This window comes from Ammospiza nelsoni, chromosome 5 (genome assembly GCF_027579445.1).
Source record: "Ammospiza nelsoni isolate bAmmNel1 chromosome 5, bAmmNel1.pri, whole genome shotgun sequence".
In the NCBI taxonomy this organism is placed as follows: domain Eukaryota; kingdom Metazoa; phylum Chordata; class Aves; order Passeriformes; family Passerellidae; genus Ammospiza; species Ammospiza nelsoni.
Genome location: NC_080637.1, coordinates 70,446,488 through 70,466,199, shown reverse-complemented (window position 1 = coordinate 70,466,199; position 19,712 = coordinate 70,446,488). Strand labels below are relative to the sequence as shown.

The 19,712-nt window shown below is 42.3% G+C and overlaps 1 protein-coding gene across 10 annotated transcripts in view; it reads left to right on the top strand.

Annotated features, from left to right (window-relative positions):
• MICAL3 (microtubule associated monooxygenase, calponin and LIM domain containing 3) overlaps positions 1–19,712 on the top strand; it is a 151,829-nt gene that overhangs the window by 829 nt on the left and 131,288 nt on the right. The window lies entirely within an intron of this gene.

The following is a 19,712-nucleotide window of genomic DNA, read 5'->3' as shown; positions in this document are numbered from 1 at the left end:
TCTCCTCTCTTACCTCATCCCTTTAAGGTTAGTGCTCCGGAGCACCTGGAAATTATTCCTCCGTCTCGATAAAAGTTACTGTTAAGTCTGACACGACAAAAAAGTGCTGCTTCCCTTGTTGGTCCTGTCGTGCTTCTTTGAAAGTTGAAAAAAAATGAAGAATCTACGGGAAATCTTTGAGTGTTAGACTCAAATTGGCGTTCTTGGTTATTCTGCACTTTAAATGAACTTTGTCTGTGCTGGAGTAATGGACTTAGGGGAAACTGAGCAAATAAATGGGCTCTCAGTGGACAAGCTGGATATACTGAAACTGACTATCCACGAGGCATCTTTCAAAGCTCAGTTACCTTGTATATTTCAAAGTTTCTAAAAAACTAGAAACTTTGAAATAGACAAGGAAACTGACCTTTGAAAGTTGAAATAAACAAGGTTTTCTTTGAGTAATTATGTACTTGCTTGAAATATACTACTCTTACTGAAAGTTACACTAGTAACTTTTTCTGTATTTCTTATAATGTACGTATTCTGTTTATTTCTCACTGTCACGTTCTCAGTACTTGTGTTTGGGTTGGTTGCACTGCCGGGATATGTTCAGTAAAAATAACTCCCTGCATGGGCATTAAGCTCTTCAATCATGGGAATATTTCTGCTGGCCTGAGAGTCTGTGAAAGCTTACTGGTACAAAACTAGATTTAGAGTTAGATTGAAGTTGGCAGTGCCTCTTTAAACCAGCCAGAAGTCCATGGCACTTTCATCTGCAAAAATCGCACTACAGTTAAGAAAAGAGATGTGTTTGTATTTAGCTTGCAGCTTGCTAAACTACTTGTGTCTAAGTAGATGGCTTAACCAGGTGTGCTGGACTTGTCTTCATTCATGTCTTAAATTACATGGAAGGCACACCTTACAGCTAATTTGTGATGTTGGTAATCCTGTAATTATTGTATTAATGATGGGGAACTCCTCTTCAGTGTTACAGGACAACCATAAATATTTTTCTTTTACCAGTTAATTCTAAGTATTTGTGCAGAAGAAATAACTAATAGTTATGCTTCTGAATTACATGTATCAATATTCAATAAATTTGAGTAAAAGTCCTGTTTCTGACTATGCTGTGTATTAAGAAAGGATCTGTAAATAATATGTAACTGTATATTCCTGTATAAACCTAAATGCAGCTGGTTGAGGTCAGGGTGACATTTTATTCTAAGCTTTCTTGCCTCTCTGGGTTGCAGCTATCCCGTGAACATGCCTCACATGAGAAATCTCAGTTCTTTTGCAGGTGCAGGTCTCTTGATAAAGGCTCTGGCACTGTTACTTTGCTGTGAGTGAGCTTCAATTCCTGGTGTTCACATGGTAGTGCAGGGCTGGTGACACTTCTTGGAGAAAGCCGAGGAAGAGCTTGGACTTGTTCCTCTTTCCTTGCAGGATTTAAAAATTACTTCTCAGCCACTTGGGTAATCCGTGAATGGATTAGGATTTTGTTCAGTTTTCTCCTTTAGGGTTTTGTTCATTTTCTCCTTTGCAAACACAGGGGCTGTCCTAATCTTGGAGCAGCTCAGGGTAGCTGCAGGTGAAGGGAGAGCTGTCTGTGCTGCTGCTGCCTGTCCTTGGCTGAGGCAGCAATCTCCCACTCTGGCTGTGCCACTGGAAATTGCCCTCGAGAGCAACAGCAGAGCCTGTGTGTGCCCTTACAGCCTGATGATTTAGGAATCTTTTCTCTGCCCCTTGGTCTCTGTCCTAACGCCCTGGAGTGAAGGAAACCCCATCAGTGCAGCTGCAGGGACATCACACAGGAGCAAGGCACACGCCTGCCCTGGCAGCCGCTCTGACACTGCCCTGTCCATACAGCGGTGCAAAGTGCAGCTCTCCCAGCTCCTGTGTTGCTGAGGTGCTCCCTGAGGGGTTTCCCGGGAGTGCTTTTACTGTCACAGATCCTAATGATAATCTCATCTTTTTATCCAGAAAGGGGAGGAGGGAACAGTTCCCAATGGTCAGTGCCGGGAAGGGGGGTTCACGTGAGCTCCCCTGAGAGCTGTGTTTGCTCATAGGTGTTTTTTTAGGTCTTTAGAACTGACCTGGCCCTTGCAGACTATGGCAGGATGTAACCTAGATGTCAGCTCCAGGGGTGCTGCTCATGACTGGAGAGGTGGAAAAAAACCAGCAGTGATACCCAGCTGGAGCTCGTGCTGCTGTTTGGAAATGATGTGATGGATACAAGAGGCAGGCACTGTTTGTTTACAATCGGGGAGCCCAAAACCATGGGGATACAGCAAGGGGTAAGCCAGCATAGGAACATCAGCTCACCACCCTTTCCTTCCTTTTTCTCCTCCTCCTTCCCCAGCTGAATGACATCTCACGTTGTAATTGCACAGGGGAGAGGGAGAAAGGGAAAAGTGCATCCAGGGGAACCTGGAACATCTACAAGCCAAGGAATGAGAGCTGCAGTAAGTGTTTGTGAATGGTGTGAAAACATGTAGATTTCAGCTGAGTGTTTGGGGCCAGGATGAGCTCAATTTCAGTGTCTGTATTTTTGTTGTCTGTACCTGTGGATTCCTTCTAATGTTGAGGTAGTTGGAATATGGATTAATGAGTTGATAAGACTCTAACAGCATTTGGTTTCTTTGTGTTAACAGTAAACGGACGAGGCTCTCCTCATTCTCATTCCGGTGTTGTATCTTGGTTTGAAGAGGCACTGTGGTACTCTTGTGTAAGGAGTGACTTGTCATGGAAACGGAGTGCCCAGATATGGGCAACAATTTAAGGAAGGGCTGCTCACCTCTGTGGGCAGCCTCTCTTCTGATACCTCTTCTTTTATTTTTTTTCTCCTTTGAAAGTTTAATCAAGCCGCAATCATTTGCCTTGGTAGCAAGAGGAAACTGAAGGATGTTTTTCTTTCTTTTTTTTTTTTTTGGATACTGAAATTTACTCAATTCAAAAGTTATTCAGTAAGACTAGGAAAGGAAATGCAAGTTCTTGCTTTTCCTAGACAGCAGTAAATTAACAATAGGATTATTTCAGCTTCAGGAAAGAGGAATGTACTTCATCCCACACTTCCTGAGGGAGTTCATAACTTTTCTGCTGAAGGTGGGCAGTAGCACCATAGTTCTTTTGCAGAAGAGAAAAACTTGATTGCTCTGATAGAGATCAACTGTTCTCAACCTGTCGTTTTGCAATAGACAACATGAGAAACTGCCTTTCATTTTTGAGAAGGGACACTGAAGAAAGCTATGGAAATTGTGAGGAAAACCTTTTTACTGCATTCCTGTCTCTCTCAGCCTGTCATCTCTTTCTTCCCAGATCTTTATCCTTGTTATATGTTAACCTTTTTCATTCTTTCTCCACGGAGTCTTTGAGATAGGATCTTTTGTGTCTAGCCACATGGTTAAAACTAGTCTAGTGTCTGGATTTCTTCTTGGCATTGAGCTGTTCAAAACAATGACCATTTTTACTGAAAGTCATTCATATGTGGGGTTATACAGCTACAGACATAAACTCATTTTCTGCTGTTACCTGGAGTGAAATGCTGTGGAGCACTTGACACCTAGTCCCAGCTGGTGATGCTGCTTGCTTTGAGGCATTCAGCAAAGCCTTGTTGTGGCCTTTCTTTGCTTTGTTAGTGCAGAAGGAGTGGCAGATGGATGTTTCTCAGCCATCATGGAGAAGAGTCCCATAGATATCTCTGCTGCCCGTCATCTTCTGCCTTCAGAGAAGTTCATAATGTTCTCACCTGCCGTGAGCTGACTGACCCAGAGCAGCTTGGCAGTGGAATCAACAGGTCTCTGCTTATCTGCCTTGAGTGGTTTGGCCTTTTTGCTGTGTTCTCTTCTTGCCTCGGATCCACTTGTCCAGCAGTCATCTCATCCCTCTGTGCAAGAGAAGTGTTTTCTTGTTCTGCTCCTATGTAGCATGTTACATTTTGGAGTTCTGGTTTAGACGGATGATCTCAAATGTTATTGTAGGATACAAAGCAAAGGTAAAATCTTGCTGTTCTCTCTGCTCCAGCCTCAGTCCAGGAATGTTTGTCTTACTTTGTGGGTCTTCTGCTGTGTTTGCCTGCATTAGGATTCCAGTTGCACAGCTTAATTAAAATCTGGGAAATAGCCCATTTACAGAATGAACTTCCTCTTTGGCCAGCAGGAAAATTGTTGTGTTGCTGCTCTCTGCCCTGCTGTTTGGAAATAATTCCTCTGAAAATGCAGTGCTTTGAAGTGAGGCAAGGCTTGCTGAGGGCTGGTGTGGTTGAGGGAAGAGGACATTGTAATGCATTGAAGGCTTCTAATAAAACTCTTTCAAGCTTTACTTTATATCTTTCATTTTCATGGCTCTAAGATGCTTTGGAATGAACTTTGGGTGGTGTGTCTGAAGTCTTAGGATATAATCTTCCAGTCTTCTAAGCAACTTCTGAACTGAGGTGACAATGGATAGCATAACTTTTACAGTGACCTCCCTTTAGATTACTGAGATCTCTTTACTCTGAGTCTGTGGGGAGAGCTCTCACTGAAGTGTAGGCAGAACAGCAGCATTTTTGTGGGATCATATCTCTGCTATACAAATGAAAGTGCTTGTGGCTGTGTGAGTCCAATCTAATATTTCTATCTCTTTATGAGCATGATGGAACTGCCCTGGTTGAACAAAATGGTTGGGAGCCCCTTTTTGCCTTCCTCTTGGTATTTCTAAAGATGCTGTGTAGACTTACACAACTGTTAAAAAGTCTTGTTGTGTTGGGTATAAAGGACAATATAAAATCTGCTTTGTTTTGTGAGATGCTGCAGCTTGTAGGGATTTGCACCATTTAACTTTTACATGTTTTTCAGGGTTCATTAAAGAGTTGAGTCTAAAGGCAAGCAGGAGGCAAATGTAATTCTAACCCAGTTGAAGAGCACAAACCCAATTGATGTCCATCAGTGATTCCCATGGGATTGGTTATTCTGGATCTTGTGTTGGGCAGTGTCCTCCAGCATTTCCAACAGCATGGTTGTGTGGCTGAAGGAATGAAGGGGAGGACAGTAGGCTTTATCTCCTCTCCTCTGTGGTGATGTGCACAGAAATGAGGAATGAGGGCAAGTGTTTGTTTGGGAATCATGCTTTAAGCAGTTAAATCTAGCAATGTTTCACTAGTTTGGTTTTTTATTGGGTTGTTTTGTGGCAGAAAGTAATTTCTTTAATAGCAGTCTGTGTACATGGTGTATGGTACTCCATCTGCTATAAACAGAGTTCTGCTTCTGCTCCATTTGAGGAAGTCTAATGTTTTTCTGTGGAAGGGTAAACAGCTTTGGAGAATGCACTATGCTTTTGATGATTCACTTTGCTGCACTAAATCACTAATTCATTAATTAGGCAAGGTTCCCATTCAGAGCTCTCTAGAGCTGTGCCTCTTGCTGTGCTGATTGTAAAGGAAGACTGGTTTGGAGTTAGCCTTTGTGTCTGGTTTCCCTGGTGAGCCTGGGAAAGCTGGTGCCTCACTCCAGGTACTTCAGGTTTCTTCCAGATTTTGTGCCATTTGCTGCTTGTAAACAGAATCTAAACACACTGGAGACTTGCCAGGGGTAGTAGGGCTGCTTACACATCCTGGTGGCAATAGCCATGAGCCAGTAGGACCAAGGAGTGTGTCCAGGACTTGCCTCCAGGGCTGGGTTAGCTGTGCACTTTGCTGTGCTCTCCTCTTGGAGAGGAATTGGTTAATGCTAATTTAGAAATGGTATCGTATCAGCTGTGATCTACACCAGCTGAATTGCTTGCAGAGTGTCACTTGAGATGTTTGCTTCCTCCTTAGGAGAATTCTTCTGCTGATGTGCCCTTTTCTGGACCATTGTCTACATGGCTCATCAGTCTGGAGTGCCTTGTTTTTGGTGCCATGTGCTCTCTGGAGAGTTTATTTCTAAATAGTTACTGAAGAAACAGTCTTCTAAAATGCTGCAGTGTTAGGGTGGAAGGAATTAAAATGTTTAGTGATCCTCTGAAAGTCTAAATTGAAAAAAATACATTTGTATCCTCCCTTCTCTAAGGCTGCTAGTTGAAACTGTGTTAAAGACGACTTGTTTACTTTGTGTTTTGCTTCATCAGAACTCCTCCAGTTTAAATTGTGTGTGTTCCCAAAACGAAACATTGCCAAAGCCAAATGTTTTACTTCAGGGGCTGCTGTGCACTGTCCTTCATTCTCTGCTATAAAAAGATTACTTGTTTTCACCTGTGGTGAATTCTGCCATCTTAAGGTGAGCTTCATCTTGAGATAGTCACCTTGGAACTGTAGCTCCCCTGGAGCAGTAAGGTACTGTTACACAAGAAAAATAAATTTACTTTTTTAAAGAGAAGCATTTTGTAAGTCTTCTTTCCTTGTGCCAAAAACCTGGGGACTTTACTGTTTACCCTCTGCCAAAAAAATTCAAAGAAAATGTTTTTCCAGAGGTCAGATTTCCTTATCACATTGTACTCCTCTACTTTATATAATTTTCTGTCTAGATCTAAAGTCTTCAGATGGGTTGTGTCAGGACAAGAATTAAAGTTAATGTATTAATTTGAAATATAGAATGTCACTGATAAATCAAATTATTAATCCAAAGTCACAGGATGTCACCTCCATGTAAAAGGGGTTGTCTTTTTCTTAGTCCTAATTCCTTTGCTGCTCCATTCCTGTACTCTCCAGCTATCACAAAAGGCTCTTTGTTGTTCATTTGACTGTTAAACTATGCTTATTTTATGCTTCATCAAACTCTCAATGAGCTCAAGGTTTATAATATCAAAAGTCTGGCTCTCCAAGGGCGAGAGAACCTAACAGGTTCCATAAAGCTGTAGGGATCAACCAGCACACAGGAAAACATCCCAAACAGTCAAGACCTTTTCAATGGCAGTGGAAAACATTGGTGACTCCTTCTTAGCATTCCTGCAAGCAGTGATGGTGATTCCTGGGCACAATCCTTTCTCACAGCCAGGGTCTGCCTGTGCATTCAGCTGTTGGGCAGAGTGCTTTGGTTCTAGGCTGTGGAGAAAGCAAAGAATTTCAGAAATGTGAAGCACACATCAAAGTTGGAAGAGAGAGTAATAAAAAGAGAGGAAAGGACGTGGCCAAGCAGGTCCCACATGCACAGGTCAGGCGTGGCCCAGCAGGCCGGTGCCTACTGCACACCAGTCTCAGTTCTTCCTTTTCCTGCTGCTGTCACAGCAGAGGTGCATCTTGAAGGGAATGGACTGGGAACCAAGTGCTCTGAGATTAGCAGAGTAAATTGAGTGTTGACTTCTGTTGGGTTTGGGCATGAATTGCCTTACAATGCTGTGCTAATTACAGCAATTCAGGAAATGATTCACAAGAGTGGGTAGCTGAGCTTGGTTCTCCTAACAGCTGCCTTAGCTCAAGCTAGGTTGGATTATTTACTAGAATTGTGCTCCATAGGCTACAATGGCACTTGCAAATGCTCGGTGTTGATTCCTCACTTGATTGAATGGAGTCCTTAGGGAGCAGCTTTCAACCTGTCCACAAAGTCAGGGGCTTTGTTATATATTTAGAAAAGTTTCTTTACAATGGTATAGAGTAGAAGGTGTTTCCAGGGCTGTGAGTTAAATGCTGGGTTGTTACATTGGATATTGCATGGTATCAGTGGGGTTTGCTGCTTGCTTCACCATGTAGGCTCCAATGTGGAGAGAATATCCTTAATAAGTATCAGGGAATCTGAGAGCCAGGTAGATTCTGTAAGCCGGTTCTCAAATGCTGTCATGACTTAAAGCGTTTTTTTTTTTTTTCAGGTATAAAAACCTGTTTTGTTCTGTATCCCCAAGAATGAATACAAAATATATTAGTATTCCTATTTACTGGGGTAGCTGCTGCTGTGTGAAATACAAACTGCTGTGACATATTCAGGTTTATGCCACAGTTAAATGTGTGCAGTGTCTGTGGGGTTTGTTATGACAGCAAAATCTTTAGGTGGTAAGAACAAGGTCATGGGTGTGAGATTAACTTGCACACAGCATTTCTTGCTGTGGAAAAGAATGTTTGGCATGCATCAACTTTCTAAAACCTGATAATACTTAAGTCCTGCAGAAAAAGAATTCTTTCTGTGAAGGTCTTAGAAATGGTGGTGATATGAGCTCTGGTGAGCCTCTTCAGCTCTGGGTTTAGAGGGGCTTTTCTTGCTGGGTATAGGAGGGAAACATGATTGCACCAACCAGGCTTTTGGTGTGTGTGTTCTGGTTTGTGAGAGCTTCCTAGAGCTGTGGAATGGAGCAGCAGAGCATTCCTGGAATTCTGACTGCAGGATCTGCTGGTTACATCCAATGGTTAATGGCAGGGCAGTGGAGATGAGCTGTGACCTCCTCTCCCAGGCAGAGCAACAACAAGGAGTTAAAACTTGGAGAGGAATGGACTGAGGTCAGCAGCACGAATAGTCTGTTCAGTAAATAATTTTCTTTGCATACTGACTCCATTCTTTCACTCATTATTTGCTCCACTTATTCTTTTCCCTTCCTACACACATGCAGGCAAATTCTCTGGCTTTATTATCCTCTCTTGCCCCGGTGACCACCTTCCAATGGCCACTTGTCAGTGTGCCCCACCCTGTGGTAAGGGGGTTGTAGAAGATGGGTTTGCTGTGCAAAACCCACTCTGGCTCTGGGATGGACACCTCTGCTCAGCGTAGGAGAGCACGGCTGTTTTCCAGCTGCTCCTGCAAGTCTGCCTGCTCGGAGCACTGCAGTGGCTCTACGGAATGCAGGAATGCAGCACGCAGGAGGGAGATCCTTCTTCAGGCAGCCAGGAAGAACTCGGAGCTGTTGCCTACCTATTTTTCCCCTTGGTGGCAGGCTGTGAGCTTGTGGGTGAGTGAACATCTGGTACATGGCGTGTGCTTTACGAGGCTGCTGGGGAAATCCATCAAATAGCCCTGCTGTTGGAGAGAATTTGGGGACATGTAGGATGGAGCATTGCTTAATGCTGGAGTCTGCTGAACCTAGCAGGCTTTCCTAGGGCTTGGGCAGGATGAAATGAAGAGAGAAAAACCTTTTATGGGTCCTGTATCTGAGGATCCACAGAAAACAGCTAAAGGAAGAAGTAGGAATTGGGGAGGTTGAGTGACCTTGAATGTGAGCTCCAGTGAAAGAAGCAATACCATGTGTGACTGGTATTTAGGAAAATATTTTCTGGGAGGCCCTTTTGTTAGGGGATAAGCAGTTGAAATGTCCTGCATTTGTTCAGAGATCTGTTTTGATTTTTCAGTGGAAGTGTAATAGCTGCTGTTTGTCACCTTTTTACCTGATCTTGTAAATGCTGCTATCCCCAGGCTCCTGCAAGATGTGCTGGCTCTCTTTTGTGAGTGCTAAATTAACTTAGGAAACCCCACAGACAGAATGGAATAGGTGCTTAGCAGGTGCACTGTAGCATGGCAGCTGTTTAGAAGGCAGCCCAGGTATAATGATAAATTTATATTTCTGGATTTTGGGGGCTTTGGTTCTGCAGCACTCAGCCATCTCCAGCCCAGTAATTCTTGCCTGCTGTTGGAACACAGCATCTGTGTTCTTTTCTCTTTCCCTTAGGGCACTGTTGTCTGCTTCATTCTTCTGAGGTTTTTATGCTTTCCATTGTGTTTTCTTAAATGAAAAGGCAGCTCCAGAAACAAACAAACAAAATTCCTTTCTTGTTTGATTTCTGCCTTTCCTTTATAAAACCATTTTCCTGCTTTTCCTGATATGGCAGCATTATTTGAACTAGGACTTTTCTCAGCTAAGGTTTATTGCTGCAGAGCCAGTGGGATAAAGTGAGTATGTAGTGCTCGCTATGAGAAGTTATTTTTTACACTTGATTTAAATATTGATAATAGTGGAGGTACAGTTCTGAAGATATTAAATCAAGACAATTGTTCATTGTTTTCTAAACAGGCTTTAGATACAGCTCTCCTATGAGTACATTGTGCAGTGAAGTACATTCCTTTTCAGTAAATGGACAGGCTTTAAGGCCCTCAGGTTCTTCAGATCTGAAACAACAGCAGCAGACACTACAACTAAATACAAAAGAAAAAACAACTATAGGATTTTTAGGTGTGTCTTGGGCAGTGCCTCTGCCCTCCAGTTGGTTTTTGAGTCCTGGGGTTCTGTGTCCTCTTTGCCTGCTCTTGTCACACAGCACAGCTGTCTGAGAGTGCAGAGTCTTATCAGAAATCTGATCTGGGTTTAAAAATAGCCTTGTTGGAATAAAAGATGTGAAACAGGGCGGGTTCACTGCAGGATCCAGAACTGCCACGGTGGCATTGCTGGTCAGGGAGGAGGATTTTGGGCTGAATGACAGGGAAAAGTTGTAGCTTAATGATGTTGGATTTGGGAGAACATAGTGCCTGTGGAGAAGAAGGAGGAATGTTCCAAGAGAAGTATTACAACCTTTTATGAAAGAAAGAGGCAAGAAATGCAAATTAATAAAGGAGAGAAATACAACCAGTGGTTGGATGAGGTGCCATAAAATCATCATTTCTACTGAACCATTATTCCTTTCCCATGTAGGGTTTTGGTTCCTAGGCTGGTATTCTGACTGTTCTGTGTGTGCAGGGCCCCAGCTAAAGGAGAAGCTAAAGGAGCAGTACTCAATGTAGTTTTGTGTTAGCTGCTGTCTGCTTCTCCTCTTAGCTCTGCCAGCTGCTTCAGGTGTGCTTGGGCTCTTGTGAGCATTGTCACTTCTGCCTGTATCAGCTGTTCTTAAAACAAAATTTGCCTCTTCCTCTATGTGACCTAATAATATTTTTCCTAGGAAAATATATGCTATTTGCTCATTCTTAATTACTACTGAATATGTAAAACAATCAAAGCTTTTAATAACTGAACACATGACTGCATTTTCCTGTTGACTGCTGATTAGGAGCAGCTTTGTGAAAAGCAGTTGGTTCTTAAAAAGTTGTGGGGTTTTCTGTTTGTGTTTTTTTTTGGTTTTGTTTTCTTTTCTGTTTTTTCCTTGTTTGTTTGTTTTTGTTGGGGGTGGTTTTTTCTTTTGGAGGGGTTTCTCGTGGGTGGTTGGGGTTTTTTTGGGAGAGGTTTGGGGTGTTTTTTGGTTTTTTTTTTTTTTTTTTTTTGGTAAATCCTTAAATCCTGGCTGTACTCAGAGGATGATTGGAAGTGACCTGTCTCACTGCTCCAGGATGAGCAGCCACCCTCAGGAATGGAATTTCTTGTGTCTCTGCAGAGAAACTTGAAATAAGATGCCCTGTCTGCTTGTCAAGGAGGAGTGTAAAGCAGGTGGAGTCAGTGCAGTCTTTCAACAAATTCTGGGGAAAAATTAGAGCTTCTAACCCTGATGCATCTGAATGTTATTCAGCCTAAAGAGAAATTGAAAGGAAGCAAAACTGGGAAGGAAGGACCCAGTTTCAGAAAATACTATTGATCTAGCATTGCACTGAAGTTCTTTCATCTCTAGGTGTCCCTGCCCTTTTACCAAATGGGTAATGGGCTTTGTCCCCCCAGTTTCTGAAGGGAGATAAATGAAATGCAGCATGATTGCTCTGGAGCTGACCTTCATGAGTGTAGACACAGCTAGGATAGGAATCCAGGGCTCTTAATACACTGATCCCAGGAACAGGGAACCTTTTGCTATTTTGCAGATGTGATAGATGTGTTTGTGGGCATGAGTAGCAACTAATGAATATTTTTACATGTACTAATGAAGTCCTACATCTGTTTTTACAGATGCATGTGGGTATGGACTTGCAAGATACCAGTGTGGGTGTGAAGAGATGCAGGCCTGGGAAAATTGTGATAGCTTGTAACTGAGCCACTTGGCACATACAGTGTGTCCAACTGCCGGCCTGCAGAACAGTATTAAAAGACAAAATAAAAATTTCCACCCTCTCCTCCCTTCCCAAAAGAGTCATGAACCCTAGGTGGTTTTTTTCTTTGTTTTTTTTTTTTTTTTTTTTTAAGCATAACCATCCCGTGCTGAAAATATTAATTGTACTTCCTGTCTCTGACTTTTTTGAATGGGAACCACTGTTTTGTGACCACTGTTCGCTTCCCCAAGTAGGCAAACCTGGTACTGCTGCTTTGTGGGAAAGTGAACACTGTTCAAGTGAACCTGAAACCCTTTTTAATATACTGTGAAATGAAAAATTTGGGTGGCTGGTGGTGAAGCTGGCAGTTTGATTGGACTGCATGCTGGGAGTTATTTCTAGGGATGTGTGCATTTAGCCCCTTCTGTGACAAAGGTGCCTCTTCCTTCTGTGCTTGCTTGTTTTTAAGAGATTGGTGATTCACAGGTATGTTGTAAAATCTGACCTGCTTAAATCTGAGGATTAGTCACAAGAATGTTTGTTTCTGAAGTGGATAGTGTGTTTTATTTATCTACCTACAGTGCTCCAGAAGCCTTTCTGTAACATCTGTAATGTTTCTGAAATATCTGTCATACCTGATGGCCCTTCATTAACTACTTCTGTTCCTTTAACAAAATCATTTTATAGCAAGAGCCTCAATACTTGATTCTGAAATGTTTGTTTGTGAAATTATCATTCTGATTTAAATGTTGAAAGAGTCTTGATTCGTAGGAGGGAACACACATTCAATTCTTTTACTGCAGTGTAGATAGCTTGAGAAATAAGAATACAGTGTTCTGCTCTGTTGTCATCTCTTTTGTTGTACTCTTGTTTTTAGAAGGTGTTTGACCTTTTCAGAAGACTGACATAGTGGAGGCAGCCTGTTTTGCTTTTAGCATTCACAGGATCTTTTTTTAAACTGTTGATTCAGTGTGTATCTTATAATTTTTGTCTGGAAGCTTCTATTGTTCAAGCCTTCTGTTCCTCAGGGCAGTCCTGAGGTAATTGACCAGCCTGTTTTGTAATTTTGTAACATTAAGTGTTCTTTTTCGGAAAACCATGAAATAAACAGGATTTATGGCTGTTTAGTGGCTTTGTCAATGTAATGAACACACATCTTGAATATGGACTAAATTTGGGTTCTTCACTGCAAGCATCCCAACAACTGCCTTTTAAAAAAATATGTAACTAAATGACTAATCAGTGCCTGAACTTTCTATAACTTGGCCAGTCCCGGGAGCTGCACTGAACTATACAGCATAACATTATTTGTTGTAATTCTGGTTCTGACACCAGTCATACCTGTGGTGCTTTCTCAAGGTGTCCTGCCACAACAGGTGAAAAAAAAATGGAGGCAGGGAAAATCAATGCACGAGCTGTTTCATACAGTGACAACTAGTGAATAAATAGTCCAGGATCAATATGCAGTGAGTGAAGCAGTTGTTCAGATTGGAATAAGTTACATTCTGCTTCTGGCATGAGAGTATGTGCTCCATCTAGTTCTGATGTGGGTGGATTTCCTCCCTGGAAATCACTGTGCCCTCGGGTGTGCTTTTTTAATATCGGCCAGTCTGACTGCAGATCATTTCTTCCCTGCTTGTTCCTGTGTGCCTTTGTTTGTTTGTTTAAATTCCTGGTCACACAGAGTTATTTGCTTGTAGATTAATTTATGGAAACCAATCTCACAAGTTGTCAGGTAGCATTTCAGACACCTTTCTTTATGTGTTTCAAGTTAACTGATGGAAAAGAGGCAGCTCGCTTTGCCAGGGCTAATGTATGGGAACTTGTGGAATTCTTCCTGCTCCTGCTTGGCATGCTAATAAGGATGAAATAACAGTGAAAAGGAAAAAATGAAGCTGGTGCTACTGCCCTGAGAAGGGAAGTGAGCCCAGCAGCCTCATGTGGCTTCTGTCTTCTTATGCTGGATTATGCACTGTAGTAAACCTGACTTATATTTTTATTGGGCTTTTGAAAGAGTCCAAATTTTACAACTGTGTTTAACACTTCCAGATGAGTGGGAGGTTCTCCTGCATATGATATGTAGAAGGCCTCACTTTTTATTTTGTAGAAGAATAATCAGGGAATGGTTCCTAGATCAGTATTGCCACTGGTGATGCAGCTTGAAAAGAAATTGAAACAACCCCTGGACTATTTTCTTTTACTTAAGAGCATAATGTGAGAGTGTGTGGTTTGCCAGCTGAAGAAAGTGTGTATGGTTGTTATTTTTGGCTCAGTTCTGACTTTTTAAAACACTTAAATAAGCAAATGACTTGCTTCTTTCCCTGGTCTGTCTAGTTCTTTCACAGCTTCATCTGAGGTACATTCACAGATTCCAGGCAGGATTTTTTGAATGGCTGATTTGCTGGATATGAAGACACAACTTGGGCTTTTGTTGGTAAACAGCAGTAGTGAAAATAATAATAAAGAAATTGTATGTCCTGGCTGATATTAACCTGTGCTGTTTAACTTCTCTCCTAAAGACAGAAATTCCCTCCTTGGTGGTTAAAGCAGAGCTCACACATCTAAGCTGGAACCACGAGTCCTGACTGGAGGTCTAGGAGATACTTATTCTGGGATTGAGCTGTGTCTTCAGCCCCCATATGTGTTCCAGATCTCTGGTTAAGGACAAGTAAACCCACGTTTTTCCCAATTCTCTTCTGGTCTGTTGTAGCAGCAATCTGCTGCATGGTTATCAGAGGGAAAGTGAATCATTTACTTTGTGCTTTTCCAGTAGGTGCCAGTTTGCTGATGGTGGGAAGCAGAGGTTTGGATCTGAGCTGTGGGAGGAAAGGGTTCTGCTTAGATCTTATTGAAACAGGTTTTATCAGAGGTGAAAACTTTCCCTGCTTTTCTGTGGAAGAGCAGCTGCTAGGAACATGGTTAGTGTTCACGGTGTATTTGTGTTTTGTATATTTTGATTGAAAGAGGCAAGATTCCATTTCCTCCTATTGTTGCACAGAGTCTAGAGCAGCACTATCCAATGCTTGCAGTTTGCATTAATAGAATTTTTTAGTTGTTTTTCATCTGTTTGTGTATCTGCAGCAACAGTTATGGTTTGAACTCTCATTTCTTTGCCCTTTTCCAGGTTTCTGCTCATCACTTGTTATGGTTAAGCAGTGGAGATTCATTTTGGCAGATGAAAGAGATGCCCTTATCTTGACTGTTGTTTCCTTGCAAATGCTTTACTGCTTACAGGTTTCTACTCAAGTGTGTGCTATGCTAACAGAGCAAGGGGAATTTCAGTGTTATCTTTGTCAGCTTGACAGTGTGTCATGTTCAGATTTTCTGTTTGCATGGCTGGTTTTCTCTTGTGCTAAAAAGACATTTATAAACTTTACTAGAACAAGAGAACACACTGTATTTGAACAAGTGTAATAGGTATTAGGGCATGCCTGCAGTCTGGTTTGTAGGAACACTTCTGCCTATGGAGTTCAGACTTGACAGTTGAGGAGAGCTCTTCATCTCACTAAATTTAAAACATAAAACTAAATTTATTGCAGTGCTGTTTTTCTTCTATGAAACAGAAGCAGAGGCACCAACTAGTTGGCTTGATGGGGTTGCTGCACTCTTTGGCTGAGGGCAGGCCTGTTGACACTAGCCCCATTCTGACACAGGAGCCCTGTTTTAGTCTCTTCTTTAAAAACTGGTTTTAGGTATTGCTTTCAGCAATAATATGCATGTAAATCCTGTCCAAATAAAACTTGTTTGCTACAAATGGAAGACAGCTCTAAAGCACGCATTGAAAACATTGCTTTGAATGTGGTAGGATGGAATAAGGAAATTCTAAAGAAAACTTCTGGGTACTGAATTCCCTCTAAAATTGGAAGGGCACAAGTCCTTTTTGTAGTTTGCAGTGAGGTGTAGAAATGCAGCATCTCACTGACTGTGCAAGTAACAAACCGTTTCCCATTCTGTTCCTGAGGATTGCTCCAGTGTTTGTGCTGTCACCTCGTGTGCCAGGGCTATCTGCTTTTCTGGGCCACAGCCCATAAACCAAGCCAGCCCCTTTGGCTCTGGCTCTGAGCCTTTTTCCTCTCCTGTCAGGAGAGCTCCATGTTTGGAGGGCACAAAGCGCTGTGCGCGGCAGATAACCATGGAGTCGCTGTTTCCAGGAGAGGGCTTGGCTCTATCACCCACTGCTGTCAGCCTGCCCTGGACTTTGTTACAGGACTGATAGTGCTCTCCAAGAGCCAGATCTTTGTGTCCCTGTGCTGAAGTGCTGCAGGCTGGCTGGGGAGAGCCGTGTGCACACAGAATGTGTTTGTGCTTGTGTATCCTCCCCTAGAGAAGGGCAGCATGTAACTGTAAAGTGAACTTATACTGCTTGTTTGGAGGCCTGCACTGGCATCTATAGGAATGGGCACACAGCAGAACTTGGCTGTGGACATTCTTTAGTTTGGGATTTGTGGCAAGTGCCCTTGCTTATGACTTTGCTCTTTTACTGTGAAGGTTTCTGGCAGTGTTGATACCTGTATTCTTGGACTCTCTGTGGTTAAGATGACCTCGAGGTGTTAGAAAGTCTCTTTTTCCCAGCCCTGAGATTGAAGGAGGAGTCAGGGTTCTTTGGCTGTGGTTTTCAAGGTTTTTTATTCTGTTATCTAGAACATTCTTTTTCTGACTTGCTGAGGTCTGTCTAGCAAGTCAGTCTGAGGCTTGGGACGGTGTTAACTTTTTCTTCTAAAAACTATGTGTACATTATCTACAATAATTTTCCAATACCTATCACCTATGTTAGACAGTCAGTTTCTACTCTAAACCAATCCAAAAGTGCCACCATCACCCAGAAGTTGGAGGCTAAGAAGGACAAGGCACACCCAAATCCCTCCATTTTGGTTTCTGAACTCCCGTTCTAAAAACCCCAAAGTTTTACTTTTCACCCTGTGACAAACTAACTATAATTCTACTTAAACTCCCATGGCTTGTAAATCTTCACATAAAGTTGGTGGTTTTCTCCATGGGTTAAAATCAAAGGCACAGGTGTCTTTGGCTTCGTGCCAAGGCCTCTGAGCCCCCTGGCAGGGGCTTGAGCCATCCAGGGCAGCCAGAGGAACGTCCTGGGTTCCAACATTGTATGAGTGGAAGCTGTCCTTGCACAGATCAAGAATATCAGTGTCATCCTAAAATGTGAGGATGTAGTGCTCTGTACTGCTAGGTATGCTCCCAGTCTCTGAGGAAGCCTTTCTAGAACTTAGGAAGAGTCTCAGCAGGAACAGCTGGCTTTTTGTGGCATGGCATGCTTCTGGTAGGGCTTCCTGGAGGGCTTGAGGAGAGCAGGATTCAAACTGTTGTAAGGCTCAGTGGGATTTAGATGTGCAGAACAAAGTCTTCTGAGAAGAGCTCATCTAATATACATTTAGAGGGCCTACCTCAAAACAAATGGTTAGAGATGTGCAATTTTGAAGAACTGACTAAAACCTTTGGTTATTATAGAAGTACTAAAGTGCCGTAAAACCAAGGTACCAGCTTTTATAATTTAGATGCCTTTGTGTCATGCAGCCATCTGTTATGTCATTTAATAGCTCTGCCAATGTGATTAGGGTAATTTGGTAAATAAAGGGTTTGGTGTTAGGTTGTTTTTTCTTTTTGTTCATGTTTATAATTTTCAGGGAATAAATTGGTAGACCCAAGAATAAGCTTGGAGTTAAATTCAACCATACGATGAGTACCTTGAATCCTTGAAAACCTGTGACTGGACAAATCAGTTTATTGGAAAATAAACCTGATGACAGGGGTTCCAGGGTTGAGGATAGAGAGAGGGTTTTAAGATCTTGCTTTTAACTCCTGCCTTTGTTTCTCTGTTAATACTCTCCCTTAATTTTTCCAGCACTGGTGCTTGTGGTCCCCATTTGAATCTTAAGATAATATTCTTTCACAGATCAAAGTCTTGGACTTTGCTTCATCAGGCCTCACTTGCTGTGGCTTTGTGTGAAAAAAAATATTTTACTGATAAGTCTCCATTAGTTGGAGTAAGTTGTTGACTTTTCAAAGGAAAGTTGGTGTGGGATAGATACAGAGACCTCTACACTGAAAGTTCCTGTTGAAGAACACTTGTTTGTGTGTGAGTTAGGAATAAACTCTTACAGCTTTGCTCAGATTAAGCCTTGGCTTCTGTTCACTTACCCAGTAAACCTAGAGATGGTTCCCTCTGAGGTTGGCCCCTGTTGATCAGGCTTCACACATGGGTTAATCAGGTGCATAACACAAGCAGTTGGGTCTCAAATATTGGCTGTAGAGTCTATTCCCTAACTGTTAAGTGAAGGTATTTTCTTGTTTAAGAGTCTGTTATTCCACAGTTATACAAATATCTTGATGGAGATTTATAGGATGCAAGTTGAAGTGTCCCCTGGAATTGGCCTGCTGGCTATGAATTCTATAACCTTCCTGCTATAAAACTACCAAAGTGATTCAGTACAAAATGAAGCAAATTTGCAAATCCTTTGTCCATCCATTGCCCAGGCAACTTCTGGTCACGTTGCTCCTCTGGTTGGCTCTTTAACTAAGAGTTCTTTGAAGACTGTAAGTAGTTGGTTTGTAGCCCTGAAGGGAGATTATCTTTCTGTGCTTAAGTTCAGGGACACTTGGAGTTATTGCCTTCCTCAACTCCTCTTGCCTTAAAGCAGTAGAAATATGGGGAAGATTACACTGCCACTTGTGCTGTTAAGATAAGCTGGGCCTTCATCCTTGTAGGTTGTTATCAGTGATATTTCTATCACTTTATCAAGTGAAGTAGCTTCTTAAAGCACCCCAAGTCATATGTTTGTTTAGTGCTTACTGTAAAGCCTTCCTACTGGATTCAGGAACATTTCCATAAGGGCTCTTTGAAGTTCAGGCCATAGTGAGGTTATTGTGTAGGAGAGCAACAGGTTTGCTCTCTGAGTTCACTGAGTGCTGTGGTGCTTCTTAATTGAGGGAAATGTTTGGGAATTATAAAATCTCAGAATGGTTTTGGGTTGGAAGCAAGCTTAAAGATCATCTAGTTCCAGCCCGCAGCAAGAGCTGGGCAGGGAATCTGTGCTGTTCAAAGAAGGGTATTTATAACATCTCCAGAGAGAGAGGCCAGGAGAACAACCTGGATAAGTCTGCTGGTCCCTGGTGTGGCTCTGGCAGGGGTTGTCCAGAGGAGCTGTGGGTGCCCCATCCCTGGAAGTGTTTGAGGCTGGGTTGGATGGGATTTGGAGCAACCTGGTCTAGTGGAAGGTGCCCCTGCCTATGATGGGGGGTTGGAGCTAGGAGATCTTTAGGGTCTCTTCCAACCTAAACCATGCTATGATTCTATGATTTTTCAAGTAGTATTACTTTAACATTTTTTCCATCTTGTAAAGCTTGGTAGCCGCAACTGGTGCAAAGACTTGTAAGTCATGACATCTCTCTTGTTGAATAAATTGATTTAAAAAAATCAAAGTCTTTTCTAGCCAAGTGTGTTAACTGTGTGGTTCAGAAATTTGGTCATGGTTTCAGACTGCTCTAGAATGCAGAGTTACAGGCTAAAATCAGTTATTCTTTTGGTTGTTTGAGAGTATATGTAAGACTTAAAAGTTGGGTTCCAATTCTAAAGCATTTAATCTAGAACTTGTCTGATGTGAAGATACCATACTGAAGAAAATGCTGAGCCATAAATGTAAATACTCATCATTGATAGGAAAAGACTGAAGCTGTCTCTCTAAGTCATATGGTAGAGCTGTTGTCTTTCAGCTCAGTTCCTCCTTTCAGGAGTTTGTGTGTGGAGGGATAGAATGTAAGAAAATAAAGACAGTGCAGAGGTAATCTCACACCTGAGGAGTTGCAGCTGTGCTAATCACCAAAGATTAGGAACAGCCCTGCCCTTAATAGGCCACAGCTGTGTCCAGTGAGGAGATGAGTGCTACAAAAGAGAGGGTGAGCTGGGTGAGGAGAGGGATGGAGTTTGTTGGCTGTGCTGTGAGGAAGGAGTCAGTGCTGAGAGGA